The sequence below is a fragment of the Pyrus communis genome, chromosome 17, assembly GCF_041283825.1.
Source record: "Pyrus communis isolate YQ-2024b chromosome 17, ASM4128382v1, whole genome shotgun sequence".
Classification (NCBI taxonomy): domain Eukaryota; kingdom Viridiplantae; phylum Streptophyta; class Magnoliopsida; order Rosales; family Rosaceae; genus Pyrus; species Pyrus communis.
This window is the reverse complement of record NC_142581.1, coordinates 5028535-5051510: the sequence shown is the minus strand read 5'-3', so window position 1 is coordinate 5051510 and position 22976 is coordinate 5028535. Positions and strand designations below refer to the sequence as shown.

Below are 22976 nucleotides of genomic sequence, written 5' to 3'. Positions count from 1 at the left end.
TCATTCCAACCCCAACTAATTTGGGACCAAGATGGAGATCACTGCGGCCCTCCTGCTCACAATTGGCAGGTTCGGCTTCTTGAGATGGACGGACATATATAAGCTTTTCAGTGTAGCCGATCTCTGTTTGAATATAATCAACAAATTCACTTAGCGACGTATCTCTACTGATATTATGAAATGACATGTAGAGTACCACTTGAATACTCGTTATTTGGGAAAATCTCTCCTCATGACGGAATAAACATTGCCTAGAGCGGAAGATTTGAAATCTTGATATTCATAACATACTATGGCATTGACAATGATATTTGACACTTTATACATATAACAAATCTCTCGTGTAAGATTGTCGTAGTTAAAGGATATTTGACACTTTATACATAGAACAAATCTCGCAGAGGGTGTTTGACACTTTATACATATAACAAATCGCTTTTGGAAGATTATTGTGGTGTGATATTTGAAGAATATGCAGTTCCTTAAGCTGCAGTTTGCTAATAGAATGCATTCATGCGTAGAGTTCATTACTTATTTTTCTAGGAGTGTACTATCCACATACTCATTTTTACTTCCAACATGCTCCTTACAATTTCTGACCGTTGGATAGAATGAATTCAAAAACATTGAAGAATAGAAATCAACAGGGGTGTGTAAAAAGTAAAAAATAGATGTGTGAATAGCACCACCCTTCTTCTTAACTTTGTTATTTTCTCAAATATAAATCAGAAGTAAACTTGTCTCATGGGATTTTAATAAAATTATCATGTCTCACTAGGTCATTGAAAATAACTTTTTTGGTCTTTTGGCAACAACAAAAGCTATGACAACCAACATGTAATTAACAAATAATTGAATTGTCTCTCTATGCAGTGATTCCAAAACATGTCTCTAGCTACAGGAAGAAAAAAACTCATGGTCTTGTCTTTATAAGCATTTTATTGTTTCATTAAGAGAAGTTCTAAACTTGGTCTCATGATTAAATGTACCTCAATACATCTCAGGTTTTTTACGTCAAGTAGTTTAGATTTAAATTCTTCAGATTTTTGCAGCCTCGTGGCCACTCAACTTTAGGCGAGGGCAGAGCGTGGCGCGGCCAGGTTTGAAGGAAGGAGACATGTCGTTCACCTGGGATTAGGGTTTTGGACGATAATGGCTTCACGGCTTGGCTCGGGGTAGCCGCGGCTCAGAGCTTTGGGTAAAATCCACTATTTTCTATTCTTTTCAATATTTTTCCAAACATATCTCAAGTAATTCATATATTGAATCACAATAATCATTGCAAAATATAATTCACAAAACATAAGTTAGGTTTATAATTAGTTGGATGATGAGCACTTTCAAGAATGTTCGTCGAGATTTTGATGGGCTCAGCTGTTTCTCATAATGTGTTTTGTCCATTGACCTTATACCTTTACATATATTAATCATGATGAGTTTGTTTGCCCTGCAAATATACAAGCGTATAAGGATTTGATATCCCAAATTTTATTGGATTTATACCTTAAGTTTACACAATCATATTCGTATTAAAATGCTACTCACAACATGTTGAATAATATTGGGCATTGTTAATTACTCATTATTGTTACCAAGCTTTAGTTATATAAAAAATATTTATATGTGTTTACTCCTAAAATCTCCTTAGCCTTGGAAGTAGGTCAAATGATTGATTGTGTGAGCAAACCACTACTGGGTATTGGTAGTAGACATGCTGGATGAGATTGCGCCTAAATCGATATTGACTTCTAATTGAGTGTGGTTGTGCATCGAGTAGAAAATTAGCTCCATTTGGTTCTTTTATAAGCCTTCAGCGATAAAAGGACTTGAACAATTTCTTATCTAAGGAATTAATCCATGAAAACAAGAACGGAATTGCCTAGTTATTACCAAGGTTCTAAAAGACTCTAGATGCTAGTCGGGCAGTAGACTAGCGCCTAGCGGCTAACCGACGCCTAGGCGGATTTACATAAATTTACACTATATATTATAAAATACGAGTGTATGTGTATAATTTTAGGACTTTTTTTTTTTTTCTTCTAATTTTATACAAAGAATATTGGGCCTAGTTTGTTTTTTCTTTGAACAAAATAGTGGGCCACAATGGACCCAACTTAAAAGAAAAGCTTTTTTTGTCAATTAAACTGACAGCTTTTCCGGTTTCTCCAATGCTAGTCCCAATCAACCATCACTTGTTTAGTGGCTCTAGGCTTGCATTTATTATCAATATATCTCCTCTTCTTTCTCTCTCTACAGAGAGATCCCCTTCTCTCTCTTTAGTCTTTTTTTTTGTCAGACTCTTTCTTTAGTCTTTAGTTATGCCTTTCTTTTCCTCCCATTTTCAGTTTTTCTTTCGACTATCTCTCTCTCTCTTCTTTCTCTCTCCCTCTCTCTCTCTTCTCTTCAATAGAACGAACATATCTCTTCAACAGATCCCCTTCTCTCTCTGCAGTAACCCAACTGACGGATTATGTGTATTGTTCATCCCTGTATATTCTCAATCTACTTAGGTTCATCGATTGATGTTGGGTGCAACAACGCAGGTTTGAAGATTTGGGTTGTGGGTTGTGGATCATGCGGATGAGAAGGGAGATTTGCAGAGCATCGACCGCCGCCTAGCCCGCCTTGAGCACCTAGAAACGCCTAGGCAGCCGCCTAAATCCTTCCCACCTTACCTAAACGATTTAGCCCAAATCAGATTGGGACTCCACCGCCGAGCGCCTAGACCGATTTTTAGAACACTGGTTATTACAATGAACTTCAAGAAAAATAATTGAGCAATCTAAAATCTATGTAGGGAATATAATACTAATGCACTTATGCCGTAATATGCGTATACTTATTAATACTTCTTCTTATGCTTATGAGTCATAAGATGTCAACGATATTAATCCATTTGTATAATGACATATGACGTATGTGTTTGCATTTCAGGCACATTAGAAAATTTCTCAGAGGATAGGGGTCTAGCGTCTAGACCGGCCTAGACAAATTTTTTTATTATATTTATTATATAACATATAAATAAATATCTATACTCATCTTAAACAACACTGAACAAGAAAAAATGGTATGATGCAATCTGATTTTGTTTTTTAACATCGAGATCATGTGTTTATTCCCTAAATCATTTATGCAATGATGTTAAATACCTCTAGCGTACCTAAAGTCACGAGAGTGATAGCATAACAAATACAAAATAGTACGTTAAAGTAGCTATTGATTTAGATTTGGTAAGTTATCCTGTCAAATTACTTGCGTGAAAAATAAAGGATTTTTTCTCCTTTGTAAGAAGTCATTCATCTTTTTTCTCCTTTATAAGGAGTCATTCATCCCTTAGTGATTATGTAGCATTATTTTGCTTCTCAAATCAAAATCATTTATTCTATTTATCATCATTTAAAGGTCGTCTTCAAAAAATTTACTAATTTGTCAACCGTTCAATCGTACGATCTTTAGCCATTCATTCAAGGATGTTACTTATTATCATAATTGTCGATTTACTTGTACATATGGATGCTTAAATGGTATCCAAATCTATGAATTTTTATGGAGAGGATCTTTCAACAAGCTAAAGAAAATGATTGGTTCCATTTATGACGTTTGTACAATAAAATAATGTCAAGTTTATCTTGAAAAAGGAATGCCTCCTTAGAATATTGTCTTATGTTACAGATGAAGTTTTTGAATTCAGCGATATATTTACACTAAGAGATCATTTGGGCTAATCCATATAATAGGTCAGCCATATAATAATTTGGCGCGAAAATCGTCATTCACAAGAGTCGAACAAAAAACCTCAGTTATAAATGAAAAATAAATATCACTAGACTGTAGTAGGTGGCTTGTCAAGGCTGAAGTTTGAATCATTGTTTTTCGTATTTGCTCAAATTCTTTTAGTAATTTTATTTTTTTAAAGGAGAAAAATATGCAAGTAGTGGAAGATGAAAGAAATTTACAATAATTCTATTTAAATAAACAAATATTATCATATTTTTTTACACACTGTCTAATTAATACAAATGAACTCTACTACTCACTTACATTAAAGATTTTGTGAGTAAGTACAGTTTTGTGCGTTTATATAACGTTCCCCTTAAATTTACAAAACGATGGCCTGTCATTTGGTTACAGAACGATGGGATTAAGATATTCTCGTTCTTTTATTAAACTTGAAAATTACCCAATCCTTCTATATGCCACGAGCTTTGTCATATAATTATTCTAATTGCACGCACAGCAAGAGAAGGCTCTCTCATCAAGCAAAAAGAAAAAGAAAATAAAAGGTTGACCTTTAACTTATTGAACATGGTCCAAGCCTCCAACACCTGCTATTCTCTATAATGTACATGTTTTCATGATATGTTAACTCCGAACAACCTCACCACTCCATCATCTTGAACCGTCGCTAAAGGGTCAGCAACCCTACCATGCATCTCCTCGATCCCCGAAACGTCAACTTTTCTAGGTCTACACTCAATGAACAGCTTCTTATCCTCCCCTACCGATTTCTGAAACCTCACAACATCACCAGCTTTCAGCTTCTTCTCCTTCACAAAACGAATCCACCCTTTGCTCAACACATAACTCTGACTACTACTCCAATAACAGTACCCAAACCTCCACACCTTCCCCAACTCATCCTCAAATTTCAACAACACCCCTTTACCAAACCCTACACTCAGATGAACCTGAAAATGCTTCTCGGCATGTTGTTTTGGTATAACCATGCGGTTCAATCTCCCTACGTCGCTTGGTGTTGCCACTTTCTCGAAAAGCAACTCCCTGTCGCGACTACACGTGTCCATTAAATCAAGGTAACACTTCGTACGCTTTCCACCATCGTCAAGGCCTAGAGCACCACCATTGTGCAACTTATGCTTGTACATCTCGAGCTCGTTGGTATAAGCATGTTTTCGAAGCATGTCAACGATTTCAGCCTTGGAATGGTATTCCAAGAAAAGAGCCTCCGTGACATCAGGTCCGTAGGGTTTCATTTGGCTTCGACTGAAGTGTGTGATGGCATCGAGACCCCGGAACTTTAGTAAGGCAACGTTGTAGGTTTTAGCAGCTTCTTCTTCTTCATTGAAGGTTCCCAACCATACACGATGACTCTTCTCGTATATTTGAGCTCCCCACCTGCCATTTGACTGTGGCACTACTCCTTTGTACCTTGAAGAAGGCAACTTGTTTGAACTTGCACCGTTTGCTCCATTCATTGTTGAGTAGTCACTTGTGCTCGCATTCCAGCAACTCATCAAATCCATTGTGATCGGGAGGAAGAGGAAGACGAGAATTAAACTCTATTTCTATAGTATTTTGATTCGTAGGAAGAGAAGAGCGAGAATCAAACTTTGTTTCTAGGGTAATGAGTTTGAGGAAGATGATGACAAGAATTGACCGCTTGGGTTTCTAGACTTGACAGACAATGGTCACTAATGTTTAGGTAGTATTTCTTTCTCCATGATGAGTTTCTGGCACACCGACCTATTGGGGGGAGGATTGAACTTTGTTTCTAGGGTATTTGGATTTCTAGACTTGACAGACAATGGTCACTAATGTTTAGGTAGTATTTCTTTCTCCATGATGAGTTTCTGGCACACCGACCTATTGGGGGGAGGATTGAACTTTGTTTCTAGGGTATTTGGATTTGCATGAGAAGGGGATGAGAATCAAACTCTGTTCCAGGTTGTTTTTGAATCATAAGAAGAATGAGACGAGAATTGAACTGAATAATTCAAGTGTATTTTCTGTTCTTAAGAGAGGAGGATGAGACACGTAGGCCCAATGTTTAATTTTATTTCAGAGAAGTATATGGTAAGAGTGTGTGATGTTCATATATATAGTTGTAGGATGGTACGTGTAATAAAAGTAAAAATATTCACAAAGAATTTTGCATTTCTATCAAGCTCTCCTGTTTATATATCTCCTGATTATATATATAATCTTTAAGGGAATGGATTCTCATTTTTTTTTTATAGAAACAGGAATTAGTTGTAGGGTCCATACTACGTCAAACTTTAACGATCCGAACTGTCTATTTTTTAAGTTGCATCTCATAATCATTGCAAAATATTAGCCAAATTGGAAATGTTTAAGACATCTAATTGTGTTCAAAGAAATTAACGAATACTTTGTAATATAATAAAAAGAAACAATGAAATTTTTATCTTGATAATTAAATAGGCAAATAGTTTCAAATTGAATTGAATTTTTGTAAGGATGATTTATGAATCGAGACTTACAAAATAGATAATTTGGATTGTTGAAGTTCGATGTAGAGTGAACCGGACACCTAATTCCATGTTAAAAAAAAATAGAAATCCCTGTGCATAAAAGGGTTATATATATATATATATATATATATATATATAGGAAAAATTAGAATTCAGTCCCTAGTCACCAATGTTCATAAATTAAAACCTTAATGGTTTTCAATTTTTGATCAAAGTCCATTGACTTCTTCACTTTGCACACCTTAGCATTTTACTATTAAAATACTTCCATGTCATCTTTTTATTTTTTTTACAACAAATTTTAATTTATAATTTGTCCCACATTATCACGTTTGTAATTGAAAATCCCAAAATTCTCTCACTTAAATTTATGCTTATATTCAAATTCAACATTATTATATTGAATATGTATCTTCAAATTTAAATTTCGCGAAAAAAATTTCAAATTTATTTTTTCTCCATGACCATCATATTGCAAAATCGTAACAATTGAACATTATATTGCTCTGAATGCAATTTTAATTTCATTGGCTACATTCTCTTCTCTTGTTCCTTAATCCATGTACCCAACTTTTATTCTATACTACCATTGTAACTTTCTCTTCTAAATTTTTGTGTACCCATATATCTATAACTTTTTTTCCTATAAGATTTATATAGTATGTAGCCTTAAGTAATTTGGTCTTATGGTATGCTTCCATTTTTCTATCCTTTAATCATTTTTTACATTAAGAATTTATATGGGTACATTGTTTTTCTTGTTGTTGTCACATATGGGTTTTAATGTTGAAATTGTATATGGATGCATTCTTGTGAATTACTATAATTGTACATGGGTACATTCTTAATTATGGAAACATTTATCTTTTATCATGACATTCAATAAAAAAAACCAATTTTTTTCTAAGGGTGGAGTTTGTTGTTTAATCCCATAAACGTTAAAGTTCAACTCTTATGGGATTTTATATCTCATAAATGTGGTAACTTATTTTATTTAATTGCTTTAAATGTTCGGACAAAAAAAAAATCTTTAAAGGATGTCTATATTACAATATTTAATATATGTTTAATTTAAAATATAAAATAGTTAACATGGAAATTGATTAATGCTAATATTTTGATGTATACAAAACCAAAGAACTTTAATCAAAATCTAAAAACTAATATGATTTCAATCAATGTACACTAATGATTAAGGATCACATCAAAAGCGTCCTCCATATATATATATTACTTGTTGCCATCTCATGGTGCTAGAAGGTTCCTTCTTCTCATGTCCCCACGTGGGATTTTGTACTAGAAGGTTCCTTCTTCTCATGTCCCCACGTGGGATTTTGTACGATGGGAGGGGAAAAGTGGTTGGAATCTGAGGGGATGGACCTGGACGTGTCCTCCATGCATGCGTGGCATGTTCTGATTGGTTTTCTGCATGTTGTGATAGTCACAAAATATATCACCTTGCTCAACACTTTGGCTTTGGCACATTATCCCAATTCGGCGTTCACGTCTGCTTCTTTTGACCGCCCATGCACATGGAAAGTGAAAAATGCTTGGACATTAGAGGAACTACATGTTTAACTTCTTGTAGAGGAATTTAGATATATATATATATATATATATATATATATATATATATGGCACATCACTTTTGCTTTGTTTCACTTAGATGAATTACTATTCGACATTACCAAAATCTTGTTGAATTCTTTTTGTTGGCACTTCACTTTTGCTTTGTTTCGCTTAGAAGAATTACTATTCGACTTTACCAAACCTTGTTAAATTATTTTTGTTGGCACAACACCTTTGCTTTTTTTTCACTTAAATGAATTACTATTCAACTTTACCAAAACCTTGATGAATTCTTGATCTTTTGTTGGATGAATCCTCCATGTGATGCAGCAACACGTCTCCAAATCTGTGTACTGACAGTAAAAGTGACACTTTCACTTTCAAACGAAAAAGACAAATGATGAGCTTTAAGATTTATTTTGGCCGAAGGGTTTTGCTAGCGTAATTGGTTAACAGGTTATTTATTTAGGAGGTAGATTTTTTGCTCTTTCACTTTCCGTACTCTTTCGTGCCTTTGCTTTATGTGCCAACAAAAAGTGACACTTTCACTTTCAAACCAAAAAGACAAATGGTGAGCTTTAAGATTTATTTTGGCTGCAAGGAATTTGTATCTTAATTGGTTAACATGCTTTTTATTTAGGAGGTAGATTTTCTGCTCTCTCACTTTTCGTATCCTTTCGTGCCTTTGTTTTATGTGATCATGGTTAAGCTACGTCAACATTTTATATTGTTTTTTATAGAGATAATAAGACAAAAATGAATAGTAATGTAAAATATTGACGTGGTTTAACCGTAACCACACAAATAGAAAGGCACAAAAGAGCACGAGAAGTGGGAGGACAGAGAATCTGCCTCCTTTTATTTAAACACATCTTATCTAAATTCATCATATTTCTCTCTACACTCCATTAAACAATTTAAATTTAAATTCTTTCTAGAAAAATACACCCACTATTCTCCCAAACTACCGTTCATCACTAATACACACCAAACTCAACCTAAACTCTGGACATTGATGAATAAAAATAAAATAAAAAACTGTAATTATCCACAACATATGTCACACAGGTTTCGGCTTCATCTAAATAAATTTATGTTTATATCTGCTTAAATATCTTCATGTCTTATGAAAGGGACCATGGAATTCTTTCATATAACTACTATTAATGTTCTATGAAAGTTCGAATATAGTGCCAAAACCTCAATAATCTTTGAGCCTTATAGACTTGGAAATAGGTTAGATGATTGATTGTGTGAGCGAGCTACAATAAATGCTCTGATGCCATGTATGAATTATAATCTTGTTAATTACATTCATAGCACAAAAGCTTATATATACAATCGTGTGTATTTGACGCACAAGTAAAGATCTCTACAAATCAAGAATACAATCAAAATCCGCTTACATTATTAATTCCTAAACTTTAAGAGATACAATTTCCTTTGGCAGGACCCCTTCTCTAACAGCAGCAGGTATTGGTAGTAGACAAAAAATGATATTGACTTCTAATTGAGCGGTTGTGCATTGAGTGGGGAATTAGCTCAATTTGTTCCTTTTATATGCCTTAATCCAATAAAGTACTTAAACAATTTCTTATCTAAGGAATAATTTAACCATGAAAAGCAAGAACTCCTTTAATCTCCAATAGAAGGTTCCCTGTATGACTCGAAAGGAATAATGCATGTGACTTAAAGATATGTTTTACTGAAAGGGTCATTCCACTCAAATCTTAGCAAAGATTTTTTAGATCTACAGTTCAAAAGGAAACTTCTGCTACACTAAACATAAAAAAGTTCGGATTCTATTCTTAGTTTTATTTTTATCTCACGTTTAAAATACACCCTAACGAATTGAAGAAACATGGAAAGAGAGAAATCCTCCCCGGGCCTAATGATGAACAAACAGTAAATCAAGGCAGCGTCCTTGTCCCGCACAAGGTTCTCACGTCGTGGGCTTGTCTTCTTTCGGTTTCACACTATGTCGATGGACTCCACATATGTAGCGCCCAAATACCCTTTGTCCAGCTTGTGACCATGTTCTTTTGACACATGTTCTTTTAACATTGTGTTCTTCTTGCCTAAAATCTAATGATGTTATCTTAAGGTTATCTATAAAGACAAGTGTCGAAAGGAGAACGTGGTCATAAGCTAGACATAGAGTATTTGAACACAACAAATCTAAACTCGTGCCGATGTAGCAAGTCACCTCATCCTCTGTAAAGTATTGACTAACAGTACTTCTTGCGAGCAATATATCTTTCTACTTACAAATCACATTATACAAGAATAACTTATTAAAATCACATAAATTATGTTCACATATTCAACTATGATTTGTTTGGCAATAAAAATGGCTTATTTGTGTAAACATTAAACAATCATCACTTTTTAGACAAGAAACAGGACCAATTTTGACAGTAGAGGTATGTTGAAAATTAAAATAACAAGGAATTCCAATCATAACACCATCCTGGAAACATTTGAAAAATATTAGTATTTTATGGTTATTAAATATATATATATATATATATATATATATATATATATATATATATATGAGTTTGCTTGTTAGTTTACTATTTGGGCCTAGCCTATCTGAATTAGAATTTCTTATATTTTACTCTCTATAATATAACTTACAATTTAGTATGAAATAAGTCCGTGAAGATGTAGTCATTCAGTTGTAGCCGTCTTGACAATCTCGTTTAATAATATAACGTTCATAATTATATTTCATTTGTTCATCCATTTATTTTTAATTTGGTATCAAAGTAAGTTTGATCAATCTGCTACCATTCATTATCAATGTGTGTATCTGTTTTATTTTTTTATTTTTTATTTTTTTCCAGTTTCTATCTGTGGAAATTTTTTGTTCTCTAGTTTGGTTTATTGTTTGTCATTCATTCATAGTTGAAGAACAAAAAAATAAAGCTTCTGGAATTGAAATCTAGAGCTGCGCCAAAGTCGAGTTGCGCCAACGCTGGATCGAGTCGATCCATCATCTATTACTCTTCTCGTATACGTTGTTGCCTGCAATCCTGACCACCATCTGCTGCTACTGAACTGTCGTCGTCACTACTAGAAATTTAGCTAAAAGTCATCCTTTTTATTTGTGTCTATTGTCAAGTGTGGATATTCTCATAGGTGGCAAACCTCAATGGCCAACAAGCAACCACTAAACTAGAGAACATGGCCTATGTAGAGGATTCTATTGTAACAATGGCCTATGTGTTTGTATTAGGATCGGTGGCTTTTAAAGTATAGGCACCAAAGTTGGTGTGAATCTACAACATTCCAAATGGCTAGCAGGTTCAAATCGGAGAATCATGCATTTTAGTAATAGGGCCACTATACTATATTAAAACTCAGCTTCAACATATAAAATTCACATGAAATTTAAATTTACAAAAGGATTCACATTTCCAACCAACCAAACTTTATATCCAATAAAGAGTCTCAATAACAAGGTTTGTGCTACATAAGAAAGCATATTGCATTCGCCAGTTTGCCAATCACGTAACGTCAAAGTAATTCAAGTTCCACTACTACAATATTAGCTTTAGGTGGCGGATGATGGTGATGGATATTAGAAAAATTCTGTCGGATAAATTATATCCGACACATCATTTAATTAGTGGCAGATATTAGAATAATTCTGTCGGTTATATCTGACATAAATTCCTGGCGGATATTTACTGGCGGATATTAGAAAAATCATGTTGGTTATATCCGACATAAATTCCTGGCGGATATTAAAAAAATTCTGTCGATTATAACCATTAGAATTTTTGAATCCTTTTTTTTAAATATTTTTGATAGATTATGGCGATTTTTAAGTTAATTGTGACATCCCACATCGTCCAGGGGAGTGATCCTTATAGGTATATTCCCATCCTTACCTAGCACGAGGCCTTTTGGGAGCTCACTGGCTTCGGGTTCCATAGGAACTCCGAAGTTAAGCGAGAAGGAGACTAGAGCAATCCCATGATGGGTGACCCACTAGGAAGTTGCTCGTGAGTTCCCAAAAACAAAACCGTGAGAGAATGGTAAGCCCAAAGCTGACAATATCGTGCTACGGTGGTGGAGCGGGACCGGAAAGTGATACGCCCTAGGGCGGGATGTGACAATTTGGTATCAGAGCCTAACCCTGGTCGTGGTGTGCCGACGAGGATGTCGGGCCCCTAAGGGGTTGGATTGTGACATCCCACATTGCCCAGGGGAGTGATCCTTATAGGTATATTCCCATCCTTACCTAGCACAAGGCCTTTTGGGAGCTCATTGGCTTCGAGTTCCGTAGGAACTTCGAAGTTAAGCGAGAAGGGGGCTAGAGCAATCCCATGATGGGTGACCCACTGGGAAGTTGCTCGTGAGTTCCCAAAAACAAAACCGTGAGGGAATGGTAAGCCCAAAGTGAACAATATCGTTGTGACAACCGGTTCCAAATTTTACGTTTTTATTTTATTTTAAAAGCGTGAATTTACGAAATTGCCCTTGAGGTAAGGACTTTGACTTCCGTTGACCATCGACTTGAGAGATGTGGGACTTATTCTTTAAGCATATCCTCGTAGTACTCTTTGGTACGAACGTATAGGCGAAATCCGTTTGCGAGTCCGGATTATAACGGTATACTTATGGACGTTTGAAATTGGTTATTTAAATATTTGAATTCCCACCTTGTGGGATTAGTGGACCAATTAAATTAAAGCGACAAGGAACCAATTAGAAAATAAAAGTGAAGCTTGCAGCCAATCAAAAAGAAAGAAGAAAAGAAAAGAAAAAAAAAAATGGAAGAAAGCTTCCCGTGCACCCATACCCGCACCACCGTGAGTCCATCTTCCAAGGCCAATTCCGGCCAACTCCGATGGAGTTTTTCGATGCCACCACCACCATCTTGAAGCTCTCATTCCCCTCTACAAAACCCATCCAAGAATCACCTTGATTAACCATGGTATGGGGCGGTTTGAGGCCACGAAAGTTGACGAAAATCAATGGTGCTCCGACCACCCTTTTCGATTTTCCGGCAAATCGGCAAAGCAATGGCCGATGCCACCACTTGGGCTTTGTAGCCCATCATCCCAGGAGCAAAACCCAACCAACCTTGACCTCGTTGGACTACGGTAGACGACGAATCGACGTCGGGAAGTTTTAGGCACCCGCCGGCTTCGTGGGCAAAATTGACCATCTTCCGTCCACTTTTGGACTTCGTGACAGGTATGAAAGTTGCTCCACTCACTGAGATCTTCATTTCTGTGAAGTTTGAGAATTTTTGGAAATAGTTGGATTTTCCGGCGAGTCGGGGCGGCCGATCGCCACCTGCGGCGGCGCGTGGCCAGTGAGCCGCCAATGCTATTTTTAGGCTATGTCGAATGTTTTGAATTCAGTTTTGTCGTTTGAATGACGTAGGTTGATAGTTGGAACCTAAATTCGTTACGATACGTTACTTGATAAAAATGTGAATCGATGATCCGACCGTTGGATCGTCACCAAAATAGGATACATTATAATACGTAATATTTAAAGATCATAGGAATTTATGGATCAGGAATCCGACTTACGGATCTTCCTGAATTGGATTTGTAAGTTAGTAAAATAAATGTTCATGGCCACTTGTTTTAGGCAATTGGCGGAGATCTGACCGTTGGATCGTAATGAAATTTTAGTATGTTATTCTAGAAACATATTGTGGATCGTTGGGAGTTGCGGATTGGAAATCTGATATGCGGATCTTCCGGGCCAAGTTATACAGGGTTGTAAACCCTACCGTCGATCTTTGATCGACGGTTGACTTGTGGTCAATGGGTATGAAACTATTTTAGAATGTCGTTGAGGTTGTGTTTTATGTGAATTATGTATTCTTCAGATAAGAGTTCTGAGATGTGATTTGATAATTGGTCACAGGGACCAATCATTCAGGACTCCTCGATGTGTGCGCTAGAGAATCATAGCGTGAACTCCAGGTAAGTGGATCTTTTCCTTTTTATCGTACATATTGTTGAGAGTTCTATCGACACTTTTAAATTGTTTAGGTATATTACTTTCATATATAATTATTGTGAATGCTTGAAGTACCTATATGAACTACGAATGGCTTGATCTCTATTTAGGGTACGTAGGCAGTCTAACGAGACGTTAGATGCAGCCATAAAATATTTGAGACAAAAGCCTTGCTTGGGAAATTGAGTAAGGTGAAGGAAATTGGTAAAGGCAAGTTTTAGTTTTATGAATTAGTTAGCTAAATTAGTGTTAATTGGGTCGTCATGGATAATTATCCCTGAAAATAAGTAGTTTGGGAGTAGGGCGTTATTGATTGTACACTTCTCACTGTATTGTTTATAATTGAACATGCTACGACATGGTTGAGTATTAGATTGCATCATGGTATATCAATATGTATATTACTTGCATATAATTATTGGGAACGCTTTCAAGTGCAAAGGTGAACTCAGGACACCCAGGTAAGTTCAGGTGAGTTTATGGTACTAGTTGAATCGATTGCGTTATAGCATGACTACAGTTATGTGTTAGGCAACTTTGATACTGTCGTACTGGTTGCCATGAGTTGCACATGTTATATTGAGATGCATTGAGAGCTCATAAACCTGCACCCCGGTGTTAGTGCTCCCGCCCGTGGCCAGGGCACAGTCCTTCACGTGATGTTCACCTCCCGCACCTTACGCTCACCTTGGATCCAAGGTAGGTGCACAGTCCTGTCGTACAAACCACTTTAGGTGGTTCCGACTCGTAGGTGACCCGTGATTATTCGCCCAGTCTTTACGTGATCGTAGCACTTGAGCATATTTATTTACACCCAGTCCTGTCGTACAGACCACTTTAGGTGGTTCCGACTCGTGTGCAGGTATACTTATTGAGCTATATGCTAGCCATGATTGATGAGATATGGATAAGTCGTACAGGTCACTATAGGTGACTCCGACTTATAGCTAGCCAGGATTGATGAGATATAGATAAGTCGTACAGGTCACTATAGGTGACTCCGACTTATATGCTAGCCAGGATTGATGAGATATGGATAAGTCGTACAGGTCACTATAGGTGACTCCGACTTATATGCTAGCCAGGATTGATGAGATATGGATAAGTCGTACTGGTCACTAGAGGTGACTCCGACTTATATGCTAGCCATGATTGATGAGATACAGATAAGTTGTAAATGTCATTTTAGATGACTCTGACTGATATATCACTTTGTATTGATTTAGTTCATTTGGCCTACTTATTAATGTATGGTGGAGTTAATGGCAAACCGTGGTTTTGGTCATTTCTGAGTATGGTTTGGATATATGTATATATGTTGTACTGTCTTATGGAAAATGATACGGGTTTTACATTTAGGGGCATTACTTTTAGAGAGGTAATAACTTTGGGAAGCTTGATTTTATTGCTTACTCACACCTTCTGTTTGGTGCCCTCCATGTTTTAGCTGCTGAGTTTGTATCGACAAGAATCTGTGGCGAATCTTAGTATTGATGGATATTTTTGAGGGTATGATTCTTACCCATACTACTGTACCTTACTTATGCTCTGACATCGCGTGTGAAATGGGTTCGCCCCCACTCGTAGAGCACTCTGGTACTTAGACACTTTTAGATTCAAATTTATTCACTTTTTGTACACTATCACATTTTATGGTTTCGTCACCTTCCAGGTGTCGGCCAGCACAGCTCGATTCAGGGTCCAAGTGGACTTTCTGGGTCGGGGTGTGTCAATCGTGCTACGGTGGTGGAGCGGGATCGGAAAGTGATCCGTCCCGGGCCGGGATGTGACATTAATGGTGGCGGCTATAACCGACATAAATTGATTATTTTATTATTTTACTTTCTGGCGGTTATTATTTTAGTATTCTGGCGGTTATAACAAACAAAAATGAAAATTTTATTATTTTAAAATGTTATATTGATAAAAATAAATAAACACATATTTTTAAATATATTTTTTTTTCACTCATGACCCTAAAGTCTAATAAACCCAATTCCCACAAGCCATAAATTTTCTGAGAGAATAATAACAATAGATTACAATCTGAAGCTCTATCATTTTTGTAATAAAGATTATGCTCCCTCACAGGCAAGTAACAAGATACAAAGAAATTCAAACAATTTTTTTCAATGCATCACAAAGCACATTGTTTGGCACAGAAACACACATGAACATCTGGTCTGCTCTATCATGTCTGGCATATTGTCTGGCAATTTTTTTCAATACGTCACAAAGCACATTGTCTGGCACATAAACACACATGAACAACTAGTTTCGTAGAATGCATATCCTATCAAATTGATAGATTTAACAAACATTTAAGAGTTAATGCTATACTTCCATATAGTATAAAATAAGAGTTATCCACTAGAGTAAATATTTTAAATTGAAGATCGAATTCATTCATTGCATTCTTATAGGATCGAGGAGTGTAGCTGCAAAAAATTATCAAAATCGGAGCTAAAATAACCATTAAATTGTGATTTTTCGTTTATAACCATCGAAAACTTTTGTTCCGTTACCTAATCTCTGAATGTTTGTTTTTTACGATTTTTTACGTATGCAATCTTGGAGTGTGTACAAACAAGTTTGACGGTTCGATCGTTGAAAAACGTTTCATAGAATGCATATCACATCAAAACAGTAGATTAAACCAACACTTAGAGTTAATGTTACACTTCCCCATCATGTATAAAATAAGATTTTGTTGTATCCACTAGTGTAAATATTTTAAATTGAAGATCGAATTCATTCAATGCATTCTTATAAGGTCAAGGAGTGTAGCTGTAAAAAATCATCAAAATCGGAGCTAAAATAACTGTTAAATTGTTATTTTTCGTTTATAACCGTCGAAAAAATTTATTTTTTTGCCTAATCTCTGAACGTTTGTTTTTTGTGATTTTTTACGTATATGATCTCGGAGTGTGTACAAACAAGTTTGACGGTTAGATCATTGAAAAAAGTTTCGTATAATGTGTATCGCATTAAAACGGTAGGCTAAATAAACACTTAAGAGTTAATGTTATACTTTCATAAAGTATAAAATAAGATCACTAGTGTAAATATTTTAAATTGAAGATCAAATTTTTTCATTGCATTCTTATAGGGTCGAGGAGTGTAGCTGTAAAAAATCATCAAAATTGGAGCTCAAATAACCGTTAAATTATGATTTTTCGTTTATAACCGTCGAAAACTTTTGTTTTGTCACCTAATCTCTGAACGTTTGTTTTTTGTGATTTTTTATGCATGTGATCTCGGAGTGTGTACAAAGAAGTTTGACTGTTGGATCGTTGAAATTTTTTTCGTAGAATGCATATTGCGTCAAAACAGTAGATTAAATAAACACTTAAGAGTTAATGCTATACTTCCATTAAGTATAAAATACGATTTGTGGTATCCACTAGTGTAAATATTTTAAATTGAAGATCGAATTCATTCAATGCATTCTTATAGGGTTGAGGAGTGTAGCTGTAAAAAATCATCAAAATCGGAGCTAAAATAACCGTTAAATTGTGATTTTTCATTTATAACTGTCGAAAACTTTTGTTTTGTTACCTAATATCTGCATGTTTGTTTTTTGTGATTTTTTACATATGTGATCTCGGAGTGTGTACAAACAAGTTTAACGGTTAGATCATTGAAAAAAGTTTCGTATAATGTGTATCGCGTTAAAACGGTAGACTAAATAAACACTTAAGAGTTAATGTTATACTTTCATTAAGTATAAAATAAGATTTTGTGGTATCCACTACTGTAAATATTTTAAATTGAAGATCAAATTTTTTCATTGCAGTCTTATAAGGTCGAGGAGTGTAGCTGTAAAAAATCATCAAAATCGAAGCTCAAATAACCGTTACATTGTGATTTTTCATTTATAACCGTCGAAAACTTTTGTTTTGCTCCCTAATATTTGAACGTTTCTTTTTCGTGATTTTTTATGTATGTGATCTCGGAGTGTGTACAAAGAAGTTTGACGGTTGGATCGTTGAAAAAAGTTTTGTAGAATGCATATTGCGTCAAAATAGTAGATTAAATAAACACTTAAGAGTTAATGCTATACTTCCATTAAGTATAAAATAAGATTTTGTGGTACCACTAGTGTAAATATTTTAAATTGAAGATCGAATTCGTTCATTGCATTCTTATAGGGTTGAGGAGTATAGCTGTAAAAAAATCATCAAAACCGGAGCTAAAATAACCGTTAAATTGTGATTTTTCATTTATAATCATGGAAATTTTTTGTTCCGTTACCTCATCTCTGAATGTTTTTCTTTTTGCGATTTTTATGTATGCGATCTTGTAGTATCTACAAACAAGTTTGACGTTAGATCATTGATAGGAGCATATTTAGGCGACTTACTTAGCTTGTTTTCGTGCATCTATGTTGTTAATTCATAATTGTTTTAGTAGTTTAAGCCATTTTCGTGTGTTTTTAGGTTCATATGGCTAAGGAAGCAAAAAGATGCATTTTGGAGCATTTTGGAGCAAAATTGGGCTTGGAATGGATAGCATATGCTTGGAGCCAAAGTGTTGGACGAATTTGAAAGCCTTGTATGCACTTTGGACATAAAACAAAGGGCCTAGCCCAATCAAACAATCCTTTGAGCCATGCAAAACCTCTAGCCCAATCAACAACCCTTAGCCACATGCATTCACATGCATCACAACCCCAAAACCATCAAGAAACACCATTCACACACACATGCACTTAATCCTTCATCATTACACCACCTTCTCCATCTTTATTCCACATGCATTCATCATAATTCACCCTAGCTACCACCATTCACACACACATGCACTTACTCTTTCATCATTGCACCACCATTCACACACACATGCACTTACTCTTTCATCATTGCACCACCAATTCAACACATGCATTTCCACCTTCCTACTTCATCATTTCATCCACATGCACTCTCAATCATAACAACCACATTCACTCTTAAACAATCACCCACATATTCTCCCATTCCCCCTATAAAAACCCATGCATTCATACACAAAAATCATATCTCATTTTCATACACAACACATCACAAACACATCCAATCTTCCCTCATTGCCGTGAGCTACCATTCCCTTATAATCCAAACACCACTCCTCATCCATTTCCATAATTCCCCAATCCATTCAACACACCAACAACATCCCTTAGACCTTGTGCTACGACGAAGAGGAAGATAAGAGGGCCTAAACGTTCATACAATTCAAGTTTGAGTCGTTGGAATGTTTAGGTGTTTCTTTGATTCTCTTTGTTTTGTACCATGAGGAACTTCCTCTCGGCTTCATTCCATTAGATACACTCTCCCATTTCTTAAAGGATTTCGACATCAGTTTTGCTTCAAGGGTTCTTGCTTCTTAATCCTATGTTCACTCATGTTATATATTTTTATGTCAAACCTTTTGTAAACATGAAGTGTAACTAATCTCTCTCTAGGGATTCGATGTAGCCTTGCAAGATTGCCATGTAGTTAATTCGGAATTCTCATTTAATCTATCTATTTCTTGTTTCATTCTCCGATTTAATTGTGACTTAGTGTGTTGATTTTAATGCTTGATCATCATTTGAATTAACCACAGGTTGTTTAGCCAAGATTAAAGCACACATCATGCATAATCTTGGTAGATATGTGAATGAATGAAGGGAATGTTTTGCAAACATCCTGCCGAGTGTTCCCTTTGGTTTTGTGAAAGTTTCTTGTGCACTACATAGTCTTGATTAGGAACCAAAGTTGCACATCACAATTAGGCTCATGATTAGAGACATTTGATCAAATCCACACATCATATGGCTGATCATATCTAAGTGAAACAAACCCAAGAAATAAGTAGAGGGATGAGTATAATCTGACTTAACAAGCATGGACTTGGCTTAGCAATGGTGAAATCGAATCTCTAGCTTCATCTCCATTTGTGCTATCTCTTTTTATTAGCTGTTGATTCATTCATTTTGTGTTTACTTCATTTCCTTATGCTTTAATTTACAATCTGTCATTTAGTTTAATCAAAACCTAAATCCCCATTTACCTTATTGTTCAATTTAGTTAGAAATCAATTTAGTTTATGCTTTAAAGCATTTTGAGTCTTTGGTTTGTCTTAGTGTTTTAAAGTTTAGTTTTGCATTCTTTGAGTCTAGTATAGTGTTTTAGATTGTGTTTTTAGCGTTTTTGAGTCAAATCCAAGTGATTAACAATCCCTCCTAATCCCCGGTCCAGAACGATCCCTACTTACATACTTACTACAATTGTCAAAAAGAGGGTTTAATTTGTGTGCGTATAATTTTCGCATCAATCATTGAAACTAGTTTCGTAGAATGTATATCTCCATTAAATTTGCCTAAATTTTGAAGTGTGAAAAGTAATTTGTGCTAAATTTTTATTTATGTTTTTCAAGTATTGATTAGACAATATTTAGTTTGTGTGATGACATTTTCATTGTACAATTATATTTTTGTTTCTTTATTGCATATTTTACATGAGTTATTATCTATTAAACCAAACAATTATTTATTTTTTACAAAAAAAAATAAATTATTTATTTAATTTTTAAAAACGTATTTTATTTAAATACATATTATTTATTTATTTATGAAACTAAACAATTATTATTTTGTTTTTTAAAATTGTAACAAAATTTTGGGGGGAATTTAAAATTTTATGAGGGAATTTAAAATTTTGGGGGGGAATTTTGCCGCCATTTTTTCTTGTCGGTTATAACCGACAGGAATTAAAATGTTTATGTCGGTTTTAACTGACAGTAATGTTAATTTTCCAACTTAATACCCCTCCTTCCCCCCTTTTATCTTGTCTGCATTTCCTTGTCTTCTCTTCTCCCCACACATGAGCAAACTTCATCTGAAAGCTGAAAGGTATTCTCTTTTCATATCTTCTCTCCCAATTTCTTTAGTGTTAATTTCGATTTTCTTATATGCTATTTGCAGTGGTGCTTTTTAGGGTTTAATTATTTGATTTCGCAGCAATGGCAGAGCATGGTGAAGAACTGGAAGCTGGAGCACTAAGAGCTTTCCATTATCATAGGTCTCATCAACACTGTAAGTATTTCGATTCTCATTCAATTTTCAGAGAGAGATTCAATTGCACGAGCAACGCTTGCTGTGATTGAGTGATTTTAATGGAATGTGATTGAGTGATTTTAAAGGATAGTGAATCATTTTCTGTAGATTCCGGAGAACTCTATCGCCGGCCTTCCAAGACCGGCCGTATGTGAATGGAGGCGGCTTTCCATTTTCAGTGCTATCGTCGTCGCAAAAGCTTCTCTCTAGCTCCAGATACTCGCCGCCTTTTCCGTTGGCGATTCTTGCCTTCTCTGTCTTCGTTTGAAGCTTCGTCGCTGGAGCCATCTTTCATCGACCTAATCGCAAAGGCCAGCAATGGCGTCGAGGATTCTACACATGCTTGCTCTTCTTCTTCTTAGGGTTTTTACTCGGCCTATTGTCGTTCAGCCATTTTGATGACGACGAGATTTGAGGTCGAAGCTTCCATTCATATGGAAAATGCAGAAAGTTGTTGTTTATTTATTTTTAATTATTAATATATTTTTGTCGGTTCTATTCGACAATAATGATTTTGTTTATTCTTATCAATAAATGTGATGTCGGTTTTAGTTGACAGAAATTATCTTTTTTATTCATTATTAATATATTCTCTATCGGTTATATCCGACACAATTTCTGTAAGTTTTAGGGTATTTTTTATCGAAAAATTCATTTCCTGACGCTGGCAATTCTATCGCTTATTATATCCGCCACTGCATCCATTTTCTATCGGATTTTGCTTAAAATCCGACAGTAATATACGGTTTTTGTCGGTTTTTAGACCGCCAGTTATAGATAATTTTGTAGTAATGTTCGTCTACCTACTTGTCAGCCTAACTAAGCCAGTCCGCATTTGCTTATTTGCAAACTCATGTCTGTGTATTGTCATGAGTTTGACCAAGGGTTGTTGAAAAATAGTAGTATTTTTTGGTTATTTTAATTATTTGGGTTTGCTTGTTAGTTTAAGATTTAGCCTAGTCCATTCGAATTATGGTTTCTTAATAGTTTTTCTCTCTATATGTATAGCTTATAGCGTACTATGAAATAAGTCAGTTAAGATGTAGTTATTTGGTTAGAGCCATCTTGACAATCTCGTTTAATAATATAATGTTCATAAATAATAATTATATTTCATTTGTTTGTCAGTTTATCTTCAATTGAAACTTGCACAGGAGCAGTTCTCAATTTTGCATCTGTAGTTTTAGACTTGCAGCCTTGTTCATCTAGACCCGGTTGGTCCATGAAAAACTATGGGTAGGTAGCTACTATTGGATATATGTCAACAATCTGCGACAAACTTATATATGTTAATAATAAATGCGAATAAATATTTTACAGAATCTAAACAAAATGCAACAATAATTAAGCAGATAAACAGAAGACTAGGGCTTGCGTACCACAATGTTCTTGAAACAGAAATTTCGTCCCTACTCAATGCTTGTAGTTCTACGGAAGTTTGCTTCACCAGGATTCAACGATCAAGTTAGAGTTCCAGCACTGGAAAACTTAACTTCTGGTGAATTTCTTTGTGGTTCTCTTAGAAAGAATGCTTTGAATTGTAGAAGGAGAATTATGTTTTTCTGTGTTCTAAATGTCATGCAGATAGATGTATATATAATATGATTATGTCTGTTCACAACAGGTACAGAGAAGGGATGCATCTGTTGGAAGACATATTCTTAGAGGGATGTTTGCTTTATACGTTCTTTCACCACACTTCAGACTTCATCTCAAAAGGATGAGTCTGTTGGTAAAAAATAATTAATTAATTAAATTCGAAAATAATTAATTAAATAATTTAATTATTAGAGTTCGAGCCCAAAACCCCAAGCCCAAGGTCAATCTATTGATAATTAATTATCAATTAATTCGTACATCTCAAAGTCCAACGTCAAGAATGAGTCTAATTTATTCTCCATGGTCCATCATCCTCTATAAGCGACTTGTCAAAGGTGGTAATCTAAACATACCATGACAACTTGTTTACGCACAAAAGAAAATTTGTGTCAAAATTGATGTTTGAACCCTCCTTTTTGTATGTTTGCCCTTTTTATTTAATTATTGTGTTATGATATATATTTGGATACTAAACGATGGCATTATAATGATAAACA

General features: G+C 35.1%; 1 pseudogene; it reads right to left on the bottom strand.

The window, feature by feature from the left end:
• Positions 1-4141: 4141 nt before the first annotated feature.
• Positions 4142-5793, bottom strand: LOC137709539 (AP2/ERF and B3 domain-containing transcription repressor TEM1 pseudogene; annotated as a pseudogene).
• Positions 5794-22976: the final 17183 nt, after the last annotated feature.